Here is a 7019-nt window from a genome sequence, read left to right as displayed (position 1 = left end):
ATGAATGTCATCAAAACATCAGCTAAGCTACAAGGGTTAACATCAATGCCAACATGAGCTATTTGCCATCATCAACCATCATACTATTAACATCAATGCCAACACAATCATCCCAATGTCAACACAATAATTTTCAACCATACTACAATGAATGCCATCCAAACATCATCTAGGCTACAAGGGTTAACATCAATGCCAACATGAGCTAGTTGCCATCATGAACCAATGCCAACATCAGCTAGCTAGAACCATGCACACCATAATGCCAACAATTTCTCTACCAAATAAGTTTAAAAAACCACCTATATATATTTTATCATTTATTTCTAGCCTAGCATAAAAAATAAAAATAAAATCCTTATATGCCTCTCTCTCTTTCAGATTTGGTTATTCCTTGTATCTAAATTTGAAGACCCTCTTTCCAACTATCTAATGTTCCTACCTAGTTTTGACATATACCTGCTTTAAACTCCTACTACATGGAAAATTTATGGTCTAGTATAGATCATAGCATACATCATACATAATAACACATGGGACATGCACCTAACCTCTTCTTATGCCTTGGGAAACTAATCTACATATAACTTCACACGTACATGAACAAAGACCTTTATTGATTTATATTCCTACTTATTGAACCTTTGTAATATTGTCTCAACATATTTCTTCTAATTCAACTTGAGATTCATGTTTTCTGAGTTTCTTTTAATTTCCATTCCCAAAATAAAATGTGTAGCTATAATATATTTCATATCAAATTTAGAAGACAATTGAGTTTTTCCATCCCATATGGTTTCCTTGTTTTTTAGATAAATAACATATCATCAACATACAAGATCGCATAAATAGAAAGGTGACCTCTTGCTTGAAACATACAATGGTTAACTTTTATTCCTAAGAAACCAACTCCTAATATATAAGTATCGGATTATTGATAACCCATTTTTGGAGATTGTTTTAATCCATAACAAGGACTTATTTATCTTGCTAATCAACTCCTTTAGTTCCTTAATTGCTAAACCTTCTAGTTTTTTCATGTAAATCTATTCTTCAAGATCATAAACTTTTTAGAATTTTGTCTTCACATTCATCTTCTTTACTTCAATATAAAAAAAATAGAAAAAATAAATCTAATAGAAGTTAATTTAGCAACAAGAAAAAAATATCACCGAAACAAGTTCCCTACACCTAGGAATATATTTTTGCAACTAGGTGAGATTTGTACTTGTCTACCTTACCTTCTGCATTTAACCTCTTAAACACCCATTTTCTACCAATAGGTTGTATTCAAGATAGAAACTCAACTAGATCCTAGGTCATATTTTTATTTAAGGAACCCATTTCTTCAACCATATCCTTCTTTTAGAGTTTACTATCATCTAAATCCACTATCTCTTTAGCATTTTAAGGACCATCATCAATGATAGATAGAATAAAACTAAAACTAGAATTAGGTGTTTATATTTTTCTCTTTCCTTCCTTACCATATTGATCTCCTCAAGATTGGAGTCAAATATTCTTCCTCTTCTACTTTTCTTCTTCCATGGAGTTAGATTCTTTTCCCTTCACATAATACTCTATTGTCTCTAATTCTTCTTCATTTGGCTGGACTTCATGTTTAGAAATAGCTTCAATCTCTCTAAATACAACATCCCAACTATAAACAATCGTGTTTCTCACTAGGTTCCAAATTTTATAGTATTTTATACCATATAACCAATAAAGATACATTTTCAAGTTTACTATCCAACTTACTCATATTTTACCTTGGAAATGCACACAAGCATCATAAGCAAAACAATTGAGACGTTTAAGAGATGGATTTTTACCAATCTATGCCTTGAGTACTGTTTTGTCAACCCATGTTAATATAGGTGATCAATTTACCAACTATCATGTAGTATTGACAAAATGTTAAAAAAAAATGGAGCAAGCACAAGAAAAACAAAATATGGAAAAAAAGGATTTATGTCAATCTCAACACATTGTATTTGTATCATCATATGAATTTATAGTACATGATTTTGACCATTCTAGATATAGATGTCACTAACAACTCTCCAGTGGATCATGACAAAACCTCATCAAATATTAGGATTAACAATTCATCACAATGTGGTATCAAACTTTGTGATTGTCCAAGGAATCACAATTTAATATTCCCCTCCTTAATCACAAGTCTAAATAATTATACAAATAACTATCATCTGTGATCTGAAACTATTGAATAGATATGCAATGAAGAAATGCCTAAAAAAATCCAATACCTTGAGGTGAAAATCTATCATGTCTAAACATTCCAATTCTTTCTATGATCCCAATAGTTGATTTTATTTATTTTGAGGATACTAGTTCCTATTCTAGAATTCCCAAATGTTAATTGAATTTTTATTGTGATAGGACTTCAAATATTTAAGCCTAGCTATCTTCATTGACCTATAATATTCCCCTTTATTAGGTGAAAGGTAAGACGTTTGTTGACTGGATCCAATCCTGATCTTTTGATTCTTTTGTTTTTCAATAGTTCATAGTTGAAAGGGTCCAAGCTAGAGATTTTGATCTATATGTTCTCATATCCATGTTAGAGCTTTGGATTCTTCTATTCTTCAATAATTCATGGTTGAAAGGATCCAAGATGGATCTTTGGATTCCTTATGTGATGGTTTTTGGTTGACCACTACCATCTTCACTTAATTTGGTGGTTTTGTCATTAACAACTCATCTTCACTTAATTTCATGGTTTTGGTTTACCAATAACCAATTTTCTTTGAACAATGTGTTGGTTTTGGATGACTGCTAACCAATTTTTTTTTATTATGTGGTGGTTTTGGTTTTCCACTAACCATCTTCATTCCCCACCTTAAGGTGTAGGAGAGTTTCCATTTATTAATGTGCTTCCCCCCTTGAGGTGTGGAGAATACCATTTGTGAATTCAAAGAACACAAAGAATTGGATTTGCGTTGTGCCCAAAATCATTTGGAATAACTGGTTGAAAGATTTTTTCTTTGGTCATTTATTCATGCAGCTTTCTCATTACCTCTATTTTGACTAGATGGTAAGACTTATGAAACTTATTTACATGCCAAATTTATCTCCATGAATTTATCAATCCATAATGAATCTCTTTCTTAACCTGCTTATGCTTTCAAAAAAATTCAGATAGTTGGTTTGTCTTTCCACAATGAAGACAAGGATAGAGATCAAAACAATGACTCTCAATATGACCAACTCTTTTACAATTTTTACACTTATTACTAAGATTCTAAAAATCTTCAATAAATATCACACTCATAAATTGAACTGGTTTGGGGTAATATAGAATATGAAAGTTGTTTCATTTGTCATATCCTAAGCCATGTCAATTTGTATTGAATAATAATTTCCCGAGTTGTGAAAAACAATCTTAGAAATATTATTCTATAACTCTTGATGTTATTTTTTTTCCTTCAAATTCACTTTTTCTACTATTGTTGTTGTCATTTTGTGCTTGATTTATTTCAATTATTATTTCCTTCATCAATTGATTGCATGATTCTAGCTCAATCATCTTTTTTGTTTCCTTTGTATCAACCATCAATTCCTCCATATTACATTTAGCATCAACCTTTTACATTATATCATGTGTATCACATATTGTATCAAACTATTAGATAAGATCCTTTGTATGACATGTTGAATCAATATATTGGATAATTTAATCTATATCACAATTCTCATCAACATTTTATATGATTTTGTATGTATCACAAGTTGTGTGTGTCTTGTATATTAGATCCTCTATATCATAAATTTCATCAAATTTTTGTATGAGGTTATTATTTATAGTTCTTTCATCAAGCATGTCATCAATGTGATTATGATTTTCTCTTAATTTCTTTTTTTGGGAAAAAGAAAAGAAAAAATTATTCCAAGAATAGAATATACATATGTTTGTCCATGGAGACTTCATACAAGTCTTTGACAGTCCTAGTTGCTTTTATCTTAATTTTATCTAAAATGTTTCAATCAATTGATCATCATATTTCTTTTATCTTGAAGATCAATAAGCGGATTATGCAATTCATTGTTATAATCTTGCAATTCCTTGATTTATTGAGAGGCATTTTGTAATCACTTTCCTACTTTACCCATTTTTTTGACACTCATTTTTCACGTTTATTTACAGTTTATCACTTGATTATATTCTTATGTGTCACATTAACTCTATTTTAAGTGACCTTAGAGTGACAGTTACTACTGATCATCCACCCTATTGTAATTTTTACAATGATTGAATTTGATGACTCACTTGACCCCCTTATGCTATTTTAGGTGGGTCCTACAGTTTTATTTTTATTTTTTGGTAGAATAGGCTTAAGCCATATTCAACTCATTGTATTGATATGATGATATTAATTTATAGTATGTGATTTTAACCATTTATATTTAAATCTCATTGACAACTCATTAGTGGATCGTGAAAACACTTGATCAAAGATAAGGATTAACAACTCATGACATTGTGGTCTGAGAATTTGATATTATCTAGGGACTCATAGTCAATCACAATTATGAATAGTTATAATAATAGCTTGTATCATCCTTAATTTGAAACTATTGAATTGAGTTCCAATGAAGATATACCTAAAAATTTGACAATAGTTGGAAGTAAATTAATTCCAATAGTTGATTTGAATGATTTTGAGGAGACTAGTTGCTATGTTGGGATTTCCAAATGATTGATTTTTTCTTGTGATAAAACTTGAAATATTGATGCTTGACTATTCATTAACATCTAATAATCATCAAGTATTTTGTTTCACAATGAGCATCAATCATTTGTATTATGTTTTTTCATGATAAATATAAATAAGAATGGAGCAAGCATAAGTAAGACAAAATACAACAAAAAGGGATTTATGACATTCTCAAAACATTGTATTTATTTCATGATATGAATTTATAGTACATGATATTGGTCATTCTAGATCTAAATCTCAATGTCAACTCATCCATGGATCACGGAAACAACACATCAAGTATAAGGATTATTAACTCCTGACAATGTGGTATAGGAATTTCTAAATGTCCGGAGACTCGTAGTCTAACAAGTATCAATTATTGTTAAAGACAACGGTGAAGACAAGAATTTGAATGATCATCATTGAATGCATTACTATTCACAATGATATACATTTTATAATACATTTTAGTGACCGCTGGATTCCATATTCCAAGGTCTCTTGGACTCCCTTTGATTGTTTATCTTCCACACCATAACACATAGAAGATTAGGTGTCCAACATTCCCCCCCTAATCCAAGGGGTATGTAAGAGTCCAAGAAGAGAGTTGTAATAAAAAATGTACAAAAATGCATGGTAGCACTAGGTTGAATGTGCTCTCTAAAATGTTGGCATAAGGTGGTGGTTTAAGGATGACCACCAACCCTAAAACACTTAGCATAGTTCCCGAAACTCTTCCAAATCTAGCAAGAAACTGAAGTCTTCTGCTAGATGAAGTTCTCCTAATTCTTGGAAGATGGATACCTTAAACATGGAAGAGGGAGGTTTGCAACCTGCATAAAAAGAGAGAATCTCAACTTGAAAAGGGAGGTCTCAACCTGCAGTGGTTTAAGGATGACCACCAACTCTGGAATGCTTAATGCAATTCCTGGAACTCTTTCAAAAATGGCAAGAATTTGAAGTCTTCTTCTAGAGGAAGTGAATTTGAAGTCTTATGCTAGAGGAAGTGTCCCCAATTATTTGAAGTGAGGTCTCAACCCTGCATAAATAGTTTAAGGTTGACCACCAACCGAAGGCATGCTCAGAGGCATCTTTGTCTCTAGCTACAACTTCAAATCTAGTATGGCAAGTTGTGGCTCGGGCTCACTTGATGTGGCTTTGAATCTTGTAAATGACCATCACTTCCCCCCATCAAATACAAGGTGAGATGATGGAGAAAGCTCAACTACAAGACTTTTCAATACTCTAAAAGAAATCCTGACATATGACTGAAATATATTTTTGGTTGTGGAAGCCCATTGCCAAGAAGTGATCCATCCAAGATGAATATTTGTTCTTATAGGAGGTTTGTTTTTGAATCATCTGTTTGAAGAATGAGTGGTTTTATGGCAATGCTTACATGGATGAAGATCAAAACAGTGATCTTTCATATGGCCAACTCGGTCACAATGTTGGAATTTAACAATTTGATGGGATTTGAGTAATCTGGAATATGAAAGGATGCCTCCTTGTCATATCCAAGAAATTTTTTGTGCCTGTTTCTTACAAGCTCTTCCCAAGGTCTGTGGATTGGCTTGGGAAGTGCATGTTGGATTTCCACTCCTATATTCAAATCTGCTTTTGAAATGAGCACTAAATGTGAATCAACCTAAACTTTATATTCTTGTTGCTGATGGGAGTCTCTCTCAATTTTTTGAACAAAAATAGGTTCAGAATGATGACTCCACTGTTGTAATTCTTTGTGGTAAAGCTGAGATTCAAGTTATAAGAAATAAATATTCTCTTGTGCATTTTGTAGATAGATTCTAATGTTAGCAAGAGATTATTTGTTGATTTTCACTGTGTCATTGGTTGCAGATTGTATTATAGTTTTCAAAAACTCTAATACTTCATAAATATTGGCCATAATCGCAATAATATAGACTGGGGGAATGAGATGTTGTCTTCTATTCTATTGAAGTTTTTCTTTTCCCACTATTGAATAGCTAATTGCCAAAGAAAATAACTTCTTCAAAAATATAATTACAAGAGAATAATTTAAAGCAAAAGCATTACCTCCGCTGAACAAATTTTCCCTAACTGAAAGACAATTTTAGCTTCAGAATTCAGCCTCCCTAACTGAAAGACAATTTTAGCTTCAGAATTCAGCCTACTTTGTGGAGTAAATTCACCCTCTTGGGAGAAACCAACTCGGCCTCCTGGAGTGACAATTTGGGTTACAATCAAAAGGATCTAGAAGACACGGTAGGTCTTCTAACATCAGATCTAACACAAGACTAGAGAGGTTGAAATCTC

The sequence above is a fragment of the Pinus tabuliformis genome, chromosome 1_2, assembly GCF_031772625.1.
Source record: "Pinus tabuliformis cultivar Carrire ecotype Pingquan chromosome 1_2, CPIR1, whole genome shotgun sequence".
NCBI classification, from domain to species: domain Eukaryota; kingdom Viridiplantae; phylum Streptophyta; class Pinopsida; order Pinales; family Pinaceae; genus Pinus; species Pinus tabuliformis.
Note: the sequence above shows the minus strand (reverse complement) of the source record.